Below are 16,734 nucleotides of genomic sequence, written 5' to 3'. Positions count from 1 at the left end.
TGGTATTTACCGTGAGCTCCCTGTGGATTACCTGTCTTTGTACTTCCTTCTTTGTACTGTCTACTAATAAACATATAAATGAATGAGTGTAGTTCAACCTCCTCAGCGTGCAGTGAGTCATTCAAAGTCAAAATTAATTAATAGAATCTGTCTGTTCTTTTTCTTAGAGTAGTTATTTTCCTAGAGTTTGCATGCCTCAAGCTCATCTCTTACTAAATGTCCTACAACCTACATCAACATAAACCCACAAACCCATAAAAATCAAACATATGCACAAACACATTCCAACATACACACACACACATAAATGAAAGCACAAAAGAGACATAAAAATACACATAACCACAAATATACACATGCACATGTTGTACATTTGAATTTCAGATAAGCAGTGAGCAATTTGTTTGAATATAAATAAATCCTAAATACCACAGGCGCCAATACACATAGGATATATTTCTAGTAAAGGAATTGCTTTCTGGGGTTTGCACAGAAATCTGAGAATCCTAACACATATGCATATACAAAGTCATACAGAAACACATAAGCTCATATAACTCAAATAGACACACAGATGTGTACTGCAAATTCAGTTGTTGCTAGACACTACCACACTTGGCCATCAGAATGCCAGCTCTAGCTTTCCTTCAGAGAGTTGGGGAGATTCTGAGGTGGGGTGGGGCATAGTTTGAAGAGGAAACAGAAGCCTAAGCCTCTGCTCACTGTATTGTGTGAGAGAGGAAATAGGATCCCCATTCTGCAGATCCCCAGGGGCTGCTTTGGCAGAGCTGGGCTACTCTCAAAGACACATCTACTCATGCACATATTCACACACACACACACACACACACACACACACACACTTCAGAATCTTCAGCCTTTCTCCACTCTCCCTCCCCTCCCCCCATTTTTTGTTTTTCCTTTGTGAGGGTCATGGGGCTTGAATTCAGGGCCTGGAAGCTGTCTTTTAGCTTTTTCCCTCAAGGCTGGCACTCTACTACTTGAACCACAGCTCCACTTCTGGCATGTTAGTGGTTAACTGGAGATTAAAAGTCTCATAGCAATCCCACTTTTGGGCATTTACCCAAATGATCACTAACAAGACCACACTAAAGCTGCCAGCACAACTATGTTTATTGCAGCATTATTTACCATAGCTAAGATATGGAACCAACCCAGATGCCCCTCAGTAGATAAATGGATCAAGAAAATGTGGTATATATACACAATGGAATTCTATGCCTCCATCAGAAAGAATGACATTGCCCCATTGGTTAGGAAATGGAAAGACTTGGAAAAAATTATATTAAGTGAAGTAAGCCAGGCCCAAAGAAACATAGGTCCCATGGTTTCCCTTATTTGCAATAACTAGTTTATGTCTGAGACAAGCAGAAAAGGTCAGATAAGTTGATGTTAGGTGAAATGAACCCCAAGATAAGTATTCAATGTTTTTTTTCTTTCATGCGATTGTTTCTAACATATTTATAAGATGATTTCTTTGTTGCTTTGTATGTCCCTCCCCCACGGTATAACCCATGCTTTCACTGTATTTGATGTTGGTATAATGGGGAGGGCTTTGAATCATGATCCTCAGATCTCAGCCTCCTGTGTAGGTAGCATTAGAGGTGTGAGCCACTGATGCCTGGCTCCCTTGTATGATTTTATGAAGTGACTGAGACTCCTGGGAGGAACTTCTGTCCTGGAAACTCTCTTGTGGCTGAGACTGCAGGTATCCATGGCAATGCATGGGGAGTGCGTTTGCATTACACTCAACCTCTGCTTCCAGTTTTCCCACAGACTATTTTCTTCACTGCCCCTCACACCATTCGCCAATATCTGTGGATGGAAGTCACTACAAAAAAAATGGCTATGGCTTTGCTCTTGTCCTCAAAGCCTCTGGCAGCAATTCTTCGCTCTCACCATCTCTCCTGTGGATGTAGCCTTAATCCCTGCTTCTCACTCCAAACCTGCTCACTCACTCTTCTGAGAAGCTTCTAGAATGAGACCCTTTACCATGAGAATTTTCTCACAAACATCCAGCCACTTCCTGAGCTGAGCTGTTTTCATTCACTCTCTATGCTACATAATGAATTAGTCAGCTTTCAGATGGACTTCAAACCCATCTCTCACTAACTTCTACCCCTACAGAACAAACTGACCCTCGTCCATGCACTGGCAGCATTTTGCACACACTGAGTTCTTTCTTAATATTCTAGCTTTGTTATGGACATTTGCAAACTTCCCTCTCAAACAAGCTTGTGAGATCTTCTGTGACAGGGTTAAACCCCTTGCTCCTATCGGAGTCAGCAGCCAGTAGATTTGTGCCCACCACACAGGGGAGTTCAGTGTGTGATGTGTTTGTAGAAAATTGCTGGCATAAGTTCTTGTTGGGGGTAAATCATGGCAGCTCAGCAAAGAAATCATGATTCAAACCAGAAAATTCCATTTATGAGATGGAAATGATGTCCTCTCACTGTGGTTGGCAGAATGATGTCTCCTCAGAGATATTCCCAGCCTGGTTCTCAGAGGCTGAGAATATAGTGCACACACACACTGGAGGAAAATTGGTATTACAGATCGAGTGAAGCAGGTTATAGGAGGTAGAGCCTGTGGCAGGCTCAATGTACAGCATCCCCATGTGCACGGGCTGTGAGTTCCAGCAGACCCTGCAGATCTCAAAGGCTGTGCGTGTTCAAGGCCCTTAGATAAAGTAGTCTAATGTTTACATGTATCTCATGAACATACTTCCACATACTTTATATCATCTTTAGATAACTTAGAACCCCTGATCTGATGTCAAGCTATGTCAATAGTTATCCTTTATGTCATTTAGGGAACAATGATACTTTTAGATATGTGTATGTGGGTATGTGTGCTGGTTTGGGGCTTGAATTCAGGGCCTCAGAAATGCCCTTGAACCTTTCTGCTCAAGGCTGGCACTCTACTACCTAAGCCACAGCTCTACTGCTGTTTTTTTTTTGGGGGGGGGGTTGGTGGTTAATTGGAGATAAGAGTCTCACAGTTTCCTGCCTGGGCTGGCTTCAAATGGTGATCTTCAGATCTCAGACTTTTGAGTAGCTAGAACTATAGATATGAGCCACTGATGCCCAGCCTCAACAGTTTTTTTCTGGTATTTTGATGTGTTTGGTTGAATTCTTTGATATTACTTCAAGCCCAGAAGCCTGGCCTGGGCATTTCTAGAGACCAGAACTTCACAGGTACTTTTTGTTGGGAGAGCTACTCAAAAAAATAGATATTGTTTCTGGCCTAAAGTTTGGCAATAATTCACTCAGACATGAGAGGAGAGCCAGGTAGATTCTATGGAGGGCTGCTGTCCATTCACTTTGTCACGTAAAGGAGTGGAGGTCTGTGGTCAGGAGAACATCATTTCCCTTTTGGCCGGCTTCTTTCTAGACATGTCTAGACATCTAGACATTCTTTCTAGACCTGTGCATGATTGCTACGAGACAATGAGATGTCTGATAGGAATTATGCATTCTACTTCTTGACTGTTTTCTTTTCTTCACCCAACACACACCTGTACTAGAGTAGGATATTTTTCTCACTATAGAATGCATGCAATATCTCAGAACAAGTTGTCATAGAGTCTTGGTTCCAAGTTCTTTGCAAGCACTCCCTGCTGGTGTCATGTGGTGCCAGGTCAGGGTACAGAAGAAAGACTGCCAAAGCAGCAATCCCATCTCAACACAGGACTGTATCTGTTACAACCTCTATTATCCTACTAATAAGATGCACTTGTTAAAAGAGAAGTTACAGAATAAAACTGAATTCAGGCACTGTGAGCAAACTGGCAATTCTGCATGACACAACCTCAGAAGGATTAAAAAATAAATAGGCAAGTGTGCTGGTTCTTTACCTAGAATGTCCTGAGTTAATTCAGTTAGTTTTGGAATAGGTCAGTAATTCTGTTTTCCCCTTCAATGTGTTTAGATCATCTTTCATTAGTAAATTAGAGTTCAGTCCTGTAAGCCTGAAATGAAAATAGATTGAAGTTTTTTAGTGAATTGAGACATCGCCAACAGCACTGCTACTGCGACTAATCAAACTTGAGCTTTGGATGGACATAGTTTTATAAGTGTGTGTGTGTGTTCATGTGTGTGCGTGTCTGTGTCCATGTGTCTGATGTGTCTATGTCTACAGAATTACTTTTTACCAAATTCCTTTTGGCATCTAAGAAGCTCATTGTGTTTCTTTCACCATCTCTAGCCCATTGATGCAAAAAATCCAGTAAGTTTCCTGATGAGAACAGCTTTACAGACATTTGAAGTGGAGTAACCAGTCAAGGGGGAGAGGGTAGTGAAAGCAGCAGGGAAGGTGGAATCAAGTCTGCACTTAGGTATGTGAGAGACAATCTGGAAAGGATCTAAGCCCCAGCATTTAGCTCTCCCATTACTCCTCAAGAGCTGTCGGAGTTCTCTTCCTGCTTTCAAGGAATGGAAAGTAACCTTTAGAGATGATGCATTATGGGAGCTATTGATGTCAGTCAGAAGATGGCATCCTCCAACCAACAGAGTACTCTGAAATGAATGCCCCTACCATGGAAGATTGGGGAATGCGAGTTATATATGTGTCAATTTTAGGCTCAAATGTGTTGGTTTTATTGCTCTCTGGTTTTATTTGGCATTTTTAGTTAATTGCTCTTGATTGTAGTAGGAAGAGAGGTCCTACTTGATATGACCCCTTCATTGGTCAACCTTCGTCCTTTGTGTTGTCTTGTGACTTCTTTTGATGTGTGTGTGTGTGTGTGTGTGTGTGTGTGTGTGTGTGTGTGTATGTGTGTGTGTGTGTGTGTTTAATAGACTCTGAATGGAATGGTTCTTTGGTTACCATAGCGGCTCTATCTGTCTCCGTCTCTCTGATCTGCCTGATTTCTTTTCCTACCAGCCATGATTCTACTACCAGACCCCAAAGGGACCCTGGCTTGACTGGAATAGTTCCTCTGAGTTAGACCCTTCTCTCTCGGGAAGCTGAATCTCGAATGATGGCAGCCACATATGGATGGTGGTTATAACTGAGTCCTGAGTTTGGGGATTTTGAAGAAAAGGTTCGCAAAGCTGAAGCTGAGCTCTGATGTTCTTCTCTTCGTTTGGTTCAGTGAGCTAGCCTATTCTAGTGGGAAAGTGGAACCCCTCAACGGACAGCTCATAGAAAATGGAGACCTCATTTGAATACACATCATTGGATACATACATTGGAAAATGGAGACCTCATTTGAATACACATCATTGAATACACACATTTGAATACACAGTATCTTTTTTGTGTCTCTATTTTATTTTCATTGGTGATTTTTTAAATTGTTTTGCAATTAAGGGGGAACCTAATAGAAACACTTCATTTACTTATTTTAAATCTCGCTTCCTTAATAATAAAATCATTAAATGCTATGAATTTTCCCCTGAGTACAGTTTTATTGCTAGAATATTATAATTATCATGAATATTTTCAAAGAAGCTTATAATTGCTTTGATTTAGTCTTTGATTCCAAAGTTATTTTGGAGAAATATTTTTTGAGTTTCTTAAAATTCAAAAGTAAGAATTATAAAAAAAAACTTTTCCTCTAAATCTCAATTTTTCTCTAGTTCAATCATTAGCATGTAGTGCATTGTCTGGCAACAGATCTTTCTCATTAAATATTGAGTGAGTGAATGAATGGATCAGTCAGAAGGGAGCCTGTAGAATTCCAATTCCTGAATTTGCTGAAGCTGTGTTTGTAACCACTTTGTGTTTGTAAATGCTTCAGAGATAATTTCAAAGTCCTTTTTGGTGTAGAATAAACAGTTCTAAATCTAATAGAGCAACTTAACTATATGTTTCACAATCTTTCATCTTTCCACACTTTTGTCTATTCCAAATCCATAGTTTATTAATGTTTAAAATCTTCCATCATGTTTTCAAATGCTGACAGAATTAGAGATGGTCTCTCTGGGCGACATTTTGCTTGGAATCTTCTAGCAGTGAGCTGTAGTTGAGATGGCCTCAAAAAGACAAGACAGAGCTATTCAACATTCGAGACTTATTCAAATAGCTTTCATCTCTCTACTAAGGAAAAATCATAATCATGTTCTCTGCTCTATTCCCAGGGAGAGCAGGTCCCACACTGCCCCATTGGCTAGTCAAGTCTCTTTGAATACAAAGGAAAAACAGGAGATTGCTTTGATACAAGGATTTGAAGTTGCTGGACTCTAGCAAGTGCTTTGTTCCAAGATGTGGTCCATGTCCATACTTTGATGATTTTTCTAGGGGTGAAAAGGTGAATTAGAGTAGCTAAATACACCATCAAACTGAAATGCTATTAGATTCAGGATGCTAAGGGACCACCTTTATTTGTTTGTTTATTTCCTTTTTCTCTAAGAGAAACATTAAACAGCCAGCAAGCATCATTTCCAGACAGAGAGAGTGCTCGAAGGAATTTTACAAACATTACTCGGTCTCTCTGGGAAGGAATACGAAGCTTAGAAAAATTGCCGTCATTTATTAATTCCATTTGCTTTCAACAAGATTGATGGCTTTTCATGTGGAAATGCTGAAAAGCTCCAGCTTGGTTAGGTACAGATAGCTCTTACCTGTCATCCCAACTACTCAGGAGGCTGAGATCTGAGGATCATGGTTCAAAGCCAGTCTGGACAGGAAAGTTTGTGAGACTCTAATCTACAATAAACCACCAAAAAGCCAGACAGTAGAAGTATGGGTCAAGTGACAGAGTACCAGCATTAAGTGAAAAGCTCAGGAACAGTGTCCAGCTGAGTTCAAACCCCAAGACCTGTGTGTGTGTGTGTGTGTGTGTGTGTGTGTGTGTGTGTGTGTGTGTGTGTGTGTGTGTGTGTGTGTGTGTGTGTGTGTGTGTGTGTGTGTGTGTGTGTGTGTGTGTGTGTGTGTGTGTGTGTCTCCAGCTTGTAGAAAGAAAATTTTCATAGTTGTTTCTTCTGTAGCATATCACATTCCCTTCTCCCCGCCCCACCCCATCTTTCTGGCTTTGTTTTTCTATTTCTGGGCTCCATTATCACACATACAAACTTGCTAACTTGATGTATTTCTTTTGTAAAATGTACTCTGATCTATTAAAATGAGCTTTTTATGCTATACTGAATGCCTTTTGCCTGGGTTTCTATTTTGTTTGATTAGATTGCTACTCTTAACTTTTTATCTATTTGTTTTCACTTTGTAGATTTCTGTCTCTTTCATTCAAATATTTCTGGTTATTTGCTAGGGAATGTCTCCTGCAGGGAAAAATATTATGTAATCTAAGGACCTTTGTGATACTATTAGAGAATATAATCTGCTTATATACTTTGAATCATTCTTGTCGTATCTAGTAATTTGATTTGTCATTTCTTTCTTTAGGGATATATCTCTTTACTAGCTTGCTGTCATATATTTATGTTCTGTCTCCTTTATCTTGTTAGCTAGCTTTGTCAAAAATTCTTTCTTTTGTATATCAATTGTTCAGTTTCTAGCTTATGAATTTCATTTTATATATCTATTGTTTCTTTTCTCATGTCAAAAGGGGTAAAAGCATGGGTCATGAACTTTTATTATTTATTGTGAAATGTCTTTGATATAAAACTTTGTCTATTCCTCATAATGAGATTCATACTAGACATTGTCATTACTTTCTAACATATCCTTGGTTGCAGTTTTAACTTCTTTTTTTGTGTTCCTAGTGTTGTCTAATGAATTTCTTTTTTCAGTTTCCAACTGAGAATTTTAATGTGTTAATAATTTGCAGGGCTTTTGCATTGTGGTGAAAATAATTTGTTTACTCTAGTGTCTCTTTTGGAATTTACTTTGTAGCCAAAGAAACTGATTCTTTTTGTGTGTGACTATATTATGGATAGTTAGAATAAATGCAATCTTAACTTTGAATGTGGTTTTTACTCCCAGGCTTCCTGTGCTCGAAGCTTGGTCTCCTGGGTAACACTGTTGAGGTAGAGAAATCTTCCATCAGTGGAATCTAGTGAAGAAAATAAAGCCATGGGAGTTCTGTGCTGGAGAAGGGATTCGTGTATTGCTTGTGAAGATAGTTTGGTTACTGGAGGTGTTGTCTGTCAGAGGGGATTAATGCAGTATTTTTAGAGCTGTTTTTCATGGGAAAAAGCTGTGATAAATTACTTGTTCCATGCCAAACTACCCCTGTGGTGGCCCATAACCTTGTTTGCAGTGCCCCTGGCCATGGACAGTTCTGAGACATTAGCAGAGAACCTTTTGGGTATGTTGGGTGGATGTCATGTGTTCCGTTTACTCTGGGGCCACAGAAAGACCAGGAATGCATGAACCCCGGGGAATAGAAAACCACAAGGACAGCCTATTTAAAATCATGTCATTTGCAAGGAATTATATAGACTTTGACAGCAGTCTTCATTGTCCAGTTTCCACTTTGCTGTGGGTTGAATTTATCATGTATTCAGTAAAAATAACAACATTGCTCAGGCTAAGTAAGAGAAAAGCCTGAGCTCGTATTTACCCAAATCCTCATCTCATGGGAGTTCTCAAATCTTCTCACTCCTAAATTCTTTGTTGGACTTATTCTTTCTACTGTTAGATGGATTTATTTGATTTGATTTTTTGCTGATCCTGGGGCTTGAACTCAGGGTCTGGGCCCTGTCCCTAAACTTGTTTTGTTCAAGGCTAGTGTTCTACCACTTGAGCTGCAGCTCCACTTCTGCCTTTTTGGTGGTTAATTGGAGATAAGAGTCTCTCCAGTTTGTCTGCATGGGCTAGCTTTGAACCATGATCTTCACATCTCAGCCTTCTGAGTAGGTAGGATAACAGGCATGAGCCATCAGTGCCCAGCTTGTTAAATTGATCTAAAAGAACAACTTCTTCCATGAGTTTGTGACAGATGTCGTCTGTTCTGAGGACTTTGTATGCTACTCTGATCCTATGGCAGACTTATTAGGTCAGTATTTTTATTACCACCACGCCTAGGAAGACACATGTAAGTTATCCTTCTGTGACAAGGCAGTCAGCCTCCACTCTCTTGTTCCCAAAGATTCAAAGTCAAGCCAGTGCTTTAGATAGAAAAGCTTCAGGGGAGCTCTGCTGGCACGGGGAAGCAGGGAATGGGCTAACTGGACCTGGGGATCTAATGTGGCTTGTTGGGAGTACATTATGGGTTTCTATGGTTGGTTCCCAGCCACTGGCCACCATTGCTCATGTCCTGCCTGTCCTGGGCATTGGCTGCACAAATTGTGGTTTGATATCCCAGGTTGCTTGCAGAGGTGGAAGGTCAGCGTTCATGAAAAATCTGGCCATTAACCATTATCTCTTCAGTCCTTTATCCCCACCTTACAGTCGGGCCCTGATTGCATCGGGTACATCATTTCTACTTTTTAAGCCTCCTTTTCCTCAGCTGTAATGAAATAGATGAGAGCGTAACCATGAAAACAAGACAATCGCCCTGAGGTCAGTGGCTTGAGCTGCCAAGTGATACAGCTTCTCCTGTGGGAATTGTTCCCCAATCTGTTGCCTTCCCTGGCTGAGGGCAGAACCCTGAGCACCCTCTTACCATTTAAAAGATAATAATGATGGAAACAACAACAAAGTAAGAGCTAGGTCTCTACAAGGGTTTTGTGAGAATCAAGAGGCCATAGCTGTTCTGTGCCTGGCCCAGATGCAACCCTCTGAAGGTGTGATCGAGCCTCGTTGAGAGGCTAAGAATGCTCTTTGAGCCAAGTACAGTGGCTTATATCTGTACTCATAGCTACTCAGGAGGCTAAGCTTAGAAGGATCAAAGATAAAAGCCAATCCTAGCCCCAAATTCCCAAGATTCCCTTTCAGCCAATAGAAAGCTGGGTCTGGTGAGGCTGAGCTATGCAAGAGAGGGAAATAGATGAGCTATGATCTAGGTTGTCCTGGGCAAAAATGTGAGATTCTACTATGGAAAGTAACCCAAAGCAGAAATGGTGGGAGGCATGGCTCAAGTAGTAAAGCACCTGCCTAGTAAGTATAAGGCCCTGTGTTCAAATCCCAGTACTGTCAAGCAAAGAAGACCTGAGTTCGAATTCCAGTACCAGCACCAAGATAAAACAACCAAACCCACAAAAGCAACGCCTTTTGTAAATACAAGCTATGTTTGCAAGTCCAGTTTGTAACTGAACAGCCAGTCAGAAACTTAAAACCTCAAATCTTTTTATTCATTTTCTTGACAAAGAGAGTGGAGAAGTTTATTTATAATATGTTTTAAGCAGCTTTTCACTAGAAAGAATAGGTGTTGTGGCTGTATCCACCTGCCACTAGTCACAGTAAAACAGCAAAAATGATGCATCACTTCTTCAAGTCTTTTCCTTGACCTTGTTATAGCTCAAAGCCATTTTGGCTATTTTCCTGACTCTGGCAGCCTTGCAGTGGCATCTGTTTTCTGTTTAGAGAACAGAATTCACAAGTTGTCAGCTAGGGTGACTATTCAGAGACGGCCATAGCGGATGGCTTCACCCTCTGCCCTCTTCCAGCCCAGCAGGGAGTCTTTTCTATCTAGCTCCCTTCCCGGAAAGCAAAGCTCATGGCTTTCACTGTCAGCACAGCGCAGGGTGGATTAGAGGGGACGTTGCTCAAGGACATTCCTGATGACTGGAAACATGGAGGGGAGAATGGCCCCTACCAAACTGTTGAGGACTACAGGCCAGTGGTTGATTAGTTGACGCAAGACCTTAACTAATGCTCAGCTAAAATGGAAACTGGGAATGAAGGGGTGTGACCTAGCAAGTTCTTCAGAGGAGAGATTTGCTTCTGCTTCTGCTCATACCTGCTAATGCCTCTGCCCACACCTGCCACTCACCTGCTTCTCTCTGCACACACCTGCCACACAACCTGTGGGCAGGATAATCTCTGAGAGGCCAGTTCTTACCTTTCAGGATTGTTGCGATGGAAAAGAAATTACAAAGTGCACCGATAAACTCCATTGTCTTTCCAAATTACCTCCATCAAGCAGCGACTCCTCAATTGTAACTCACCAGAGGCAGAGCCTAGATTTGGCTAAACTTATTGAGAGTGTCTCAGCAGGGTGCCAGTGGCTCGTGGCTGTAATCTTAGCTACTCAGGAAGCTGAGAGCTGAGGACCACAGTACAAAGCTAGCTCAGGCAGGAAAGTCTGTGAGACTCTTATCTCCAATTAAGTATCAAAAAGCTGGAAATGGAGCTGTGGCTCAAGTGGTAGAGTGCTAGTCTTAAGTACAAAAGCTCAGGGGGGCACCCAAGCCCTGAGTTCAAGTCCCAGGACCAGCATACACATACACAAAAGAGTGTTTGATCTTATAGAAAAGGAAGATGAGAATAGCTGAAGGTCTTTTAACCCTCAGCTTTCCCCTGAATCTTGTTGTCCAGCTGAAAACGAATGGCAACAGGCTGAGACAAGGAGACCTTGAGTTTGTGCCTGATTAGAAGACTAAGACTAATACAATGTGTTCACAGTCTCCTAACATAGCAACCTAGTAGGCTTTGAAACTTATGCTGTAGAAGAGCAAGCAGGTTTGTTGAGGCTGAGTGAGTTGCTCCAGTTTCAACTTGAACATGTGACTAACTTCCCTCAGCCCCAAGGCTGTGACATCCTGGCTTGCAGCAAATGATCTAACCAAGCTTCAGGAAGAATACTAACACTTTTTCTTTTCTCTTCTGTGTTCTCCAGCTCTTCCATACTTTTCTCTAGTCCTTATCAAGGCCTGACAAGGAAGTGGTCCACCCTGGTTCTACAGGAGCAAGAAGTACAGCTGAGAGGTGCTCATGAACTTTCCTGCATCACGCAGCAATGAAACAGGAGAGGTAGGATTCAGAGCCAGATCTTCCTGCTTCCAGAATAACTATCTTGAATTCCATCATCTGAAGCAGAGAAATCTGGAAAGGGATTTCCACTCTGCTCAAAGACAAAAGACTTGAACAGTTTTCAAAAGAGGCAGAAAGCTCCGGTTTGGCACTTGTTTATCTTACCTTTTGCCACTTCTACTTTGACCTTCTCTCTTGCTATTAACCTGTTGCATGTTATTGCCTTGGTGAACCTGTGAGGTCTTGAGCTCAGGAATATTCTTTTATTTAGCTATAGACTGCTGAGTTTTAGTACATAAAAAGGTTCTAGTACAGAAATTGGAATGCAGGTGCAAAGAGGGCTAGCCCCAGAGTAAGGCCAGCAAGTTGTTCTCCTATGCCCAGGGGGCTAGTAAGGGGAAACTAAGGGAGTGGGGATTTAGGACAACTCTCAGCCTTGGAGACTTAGAAACTTGCATTTGTTTTTAAATATGGCGACACACAATCTGCACATCCATTGTAACAGTCAACCTTTGAACGTATATAACTCCATGGATTTTTAGTGAACATGGTAATTTATTGTTCTGTATAAACTTTGATATTAGAATAGGCACATTCTTCCTGCATGTAATCATACAAATACGTGGGATGTGTGTGTATGTGTGTGTGTGTGTGTGCGCTTCATTCACACTTGCTGAAATGACAGACATACAATCACACATGTGAATATGGATGGCTCCTAAAGGGTAAGAAAGTAATGTGATGTTATAGAAAAAGATGAGACAACCTAAAGTAATAGAATTCATTGATCAAACCATAAGCAGACATGCAGCTTCAAAATCCTCTTTAATAGTTCTTCTTTTAGTATTGTCTAGATGAAATAATTAAGGAATTGAAATGAATATTGCTTTTTTGCTTTGTATTCCTTTTGAATTTATTTCTTTAAAAATTATTTTGTGCTTCATTATTCACCATAGCTAAGATATGGAACCAACCCAGATGCCCCTCAGTAGATGAATGGATCAAGAAAATGTGATATATATATATATATATATATATATATACATTTATATGTATATATATATACATATATACACACACACACACACACACACACACACACACACACACACACAAAATGGAATTTTATGCCTTCTTCAGAAAGAATGACATTGCTTCATTTATTAGGAAATGGAAAGACTTGGAAAAAATTATATTAAGTGCCAGGCACCGGTGGCTCACGCCTGTAATCCTAGCTACTCAAGAGGCTGAGCTGAGGATCACAGTTCAAAGCCAGCCCAGGCAGGAAAGTCTGTGAGACTCTTATCTCCAATAAACCACTAGAAAACCGGAAGTGGCACTGTGGCTCAAGAGGTAGAGTGCTTGCCTTGAGCTGAAGAGCACAGGGAAGTGCCCAAGCCCAGAGTTCAAGCCCCATGACCGACCAAAAAAAAAATTATATTAAGTGAAGTAAGCCAAGCCCAAAGAAACATAGGTCCCATGGTTTCCCTTGTTTGCAGTGACTAGTACATGTCTAAGACAAGCACAGAAGGTCAAAGGCTATGTACATATGACCACATGAGATAATGTTAAGCAAAATGTACCCCAAGATAGGGATGCTAGTGGTTTTTTTCTTTCTTGCTAGTGTTTTTAATGTATTTACAATGCACTATGTGATTCTTTTGTAGATTCTTCCCCCACGGAATAACCCCTGTCTTCACTACATTTGATGCTGGTGTTCTGCACCTTGTATATACAATTTTGTAATTTGGGGAGAAGGGATATTGGGAATGTTTAAATGGAGATGCAGGCTGACCCATTGTGATGACAAGGCATATGACACTATGTTGAAAACAAACTTTATAATGTTGGGATTGGGGGCGGTGGGGAGTTGGGGAAGTGGGGAGGGAAGTGATGGTAGGGGGGGAAGCAAAGGAGGAGGCAACAATGCTCGCTACAAAATGTACCCATTACCTCCTTATATAACTGTAAACCCTCTGTACAACATGTTTTTTACAATAAATATTTATTAAAATTTATTTTGTGCTAGATTCTGGGCCTTGTGCTCTTGCTCAGCTTTTTTGCTCATAGCTGGTACTCTTCTGCCTGAGCCAGTCTTCCAGCCAACCTGTTTGCTGAGTAACTGGAAATTGCCAGAGTAGGAGGAATGGAGAACTGAGGACTTATTGCAAAGGCATATCGAGAATTAGTGGTGGAATTAGTGCTGTTGGTTAAACAACATTGTGGATATTCTAAAAATTCATAGAGTTGTGTACTTTCAAAGGTTGACTCTTAGAATAGAAATGCAGATCGTGTTGCTATGTTTAAAAACTTTGCCCATAACAAGTTCGACAAGAAATGCACTCACTACCTTACTTATCTAACTGTGACCCCTATGTACATCACCTTGACAGTAAAATTTAAATTAAAAAATGAAACAAACAGAAAAAACTTTGCCCAGGGCTAGGATGTTCTATGTGGTGCCTGGTTCCCAAAGCTATCAGGATACAGGATTCTTGGCTTTACTCGTTGATCAGGCTACATGGACCCCTCAACTACATATCCCACACTGCCCCACACGGGAGCAGGAAATCCCCAAGCTTGTATATAGAATATTATTTGGCCATTGGAAACTCTGTGGACAACAGTTCAAGCAGTCGATTGGGGGACATAGTTTTGTGCACATTCATGAGCTGTAAATCTCTGCTGTTTCTAACAAGTTGCTATCCATGTGCTACTAAACACGTGTCTGTTAGAGAACACTTGTCTATGGTGATCCACTGGAAAAAGCTAACTCATGCCTAATGAATGGGCATGAATCAAGGTTCTCAAAGTTGCTCTTACTCTTGGATCCAACAATTGTATTTCTAGGGACCCATCCACAAGAGATAATTAACAGTGCTCATCCAGAGGAACTGAAAGGGATGTTTGTCACCCAGTATCCCCATGGAACACCAGTGCACTAAGGGGATATAAGCAGGGGATGCCAACAAGGTCTGAGCGACTTGGCCTCCCTGTTTATACCCTCGCTGCCCCCCCCCACTCACTTCCTGGAGAGTAGAGAAGGATCAAGAAAGGACTATAAAGGCAGATATGATAGAAGCTCTAATCAAGGTGATGCCCCCAAAATGTCCTCTGTCTCTTCCCTTTTATCTCTACCCTTCCTCACCTCCCAGCTCCCCTCACCCCCTGACCATTCATCTCTCTGTACCCTATTTGCCCAGAGCCTTACTCTGGCTAAAATCCTAGGAGATAACAGTGATCAGTTTGGTGCCTTGACTAGTTAACAAAAGAGCTGGGAGCTTGGATGTGAAAGCATCTCTGAAGTGGCCTGGGGCGGTGTAAATAAATGTTGAAAGTAGGATAATGAAAATAGTTGAGGTGTTAAAATGAGGACATCCTCGTTCACTCGCCCCAATGAGTTCTCTGCTCACATCATGGATCTCTATCCTGTAGATGTGTGCGAGCTCAGTGAGAGGAGACGAGGAGAAGAGAAACTGGGGCACCTTGCCTCTCCTTGATTAGCTTCCAATGCTTTGAAGGGGAACATGGCGGGACCAGAGCAGGCACTTCTCCTTTAGTGGTACTCCATGGAATTCTAAGTTTTGTCCTAACGCAGCAGGAGACAACATTGGTCTTTAGAGCCTGGGTTCTTATCACTTGTTTTACTTTCTATCTTAAAGTCCAAAGAGATCCAGACATTACCAGAAGACATCCACAGGCATTTCACAATAACTTTTTTTAAAAAAAATCACTTAATTAAACTCTCATTATCAAGGTAGTACATGCTTATTATTCAAAAAGTAGTGTCTGTTCCTAACCTCCAACCTCATTCCCCAAAACAATTACTCATAATAATTTCAATGCTTTTGAATGCATATAAAAGCACATAGTTAGACATGTTTATGTACAATACAGAAATCATTCTCAACTGTTTTCTTTGATTATGCAATTCTAGGAACATAGATAAAGATTCTGATGGGGAAAGAGACAGCCTCTTCAACAAATGGTGTTGAGAAGAGTGGAAATCCATCTGCAGAAGACTGAAACTGGATCCCCATTTCTCACCTTGTACTAATAATTCAAAATGGATCAGAGACATTGATGTAAGATCTGGTACCCTGAAATCACTACAAGAAAGAACAAGGAAAACACTTGAACTTATTGGTATAGATAGAAGTGGAGGGTTTCAGCAAATAGAAGACAGAATTGGCAAATGATATTGATTAAAGGTAAAAACTTTCTGCACAGTGAAGGATTTAGCAGAAAAGACAACCTGGGAAGAAATGTTTGCTACCTATACATCTGACAGGGGTCAAAGAACCAGACTATTCAAAAGCTCAAAAACCAACCCAACAACCCAATTTATAACATGCAAGGAACTAAACAGATACTTTCCAGAAAAAGAGGTAGTGATGGCACATCTGCCCTAACACATAAAGAAATATTTAATATCCCTGGCCAAAAAGGAAATGCAAATTGAAACAATATTGACACTCCATCTCACTAGTCAGAATGGCCATCATCAAGAATATGAATAAAAACAAATGCTGGCAAGGATGCAGGAAAAAAAAGAGACCTAATGCACTATTGGTGGGAATGTAAATTAGTGCAACTACTATCGAAGTCAGTATGGAAATTCCTCAGAAAACTACAACTAGATCTCTCCTGTGAATCAGCAATATTGGTACTGGACATTTATACATACAAATGATTGCAAGGGAGAATGCAATAAAGGCACTTACTTGAACACTCACGAACCCAAAAAGAGACCTAGACAGCTGTCCTTTTTTTTGGGGGGGGGGTAATCACAGGGCACCAGAAATTTATACCAAAGACCACAATTTACAGAGCTATGTAATATCTCCAGGGCAACATACGGACAGTAGCTTAGGAAATGGAGGATTAGAAAATGATTAATTAATACCAGATACAGATAGGGTGTATGGATCTGGGAATCAATTCCACAACACTGAG

The sequence above is a fragment of the Dipodomys merriami genome, unplaced genomic scaffold (genome assembly GCF_024711535.1).
Source record: "Dipodomys merriami isolate MVZ:Mamm:240054 unplaced genomic scaffold, mDipMer1.0.p SCAF_94, whole genome shotgun sequence".
In the NCBI taxonomy this organism is placed as follows: Eukaryota; Metazoa; Chordata; class Mammalia; order Rodentia; family Heteromyidae; genus Dipodomys; species Dipodomys merriami.
Note: the sequence above shows the minus strand (reverse complement) of the source record.